A 317-nucleotide genomic window follows, 5' to 3' on the forward strand; every position below is an offset into this window, starting at 1 on the left:
CTGCAAGTTGCTGCTGCTGCTGCTGCTGCTACTGCTGCTGCTGCTACTGATGCTGCTGGTTGTGTTTGCTTCTGTTGTGCTGTATGTTGTATGTTCGTGGTTTGGTTGCTCCGTTCGCTTGTTTTTGTTTTTTGTTCTGTCTGTACACCCGAGCCATTTCAGTTTCTCCCATTCCTTCCAACAGCAATCTACATTTAAACCCTTAAATAAACTCTGCCAATCGAACGGTCTACCCCATCCCTTCTCTTCTTTCTTCTTCTTTATCAGCTCCTGCTGCTGCTCCTGCTGCTGCACCTGCTGCTGCTGCTTTTGTTGCT

The sequence above is a fragment of the Eimeria mitis genome, genomic scaffold (assembly GCF_000499745.2).
Source record: "Eimeria mitis Houghton genomic scaffold, Emh_scaff1669, whole genome shotgun sequence".
NCBI classification, from domain to species: domain Eukaryota; phylum Apicomplexa; class Conoidasida; order Eucoccidiorida; family Eimeriidae; genus Eimeria; species Eimeria mitis.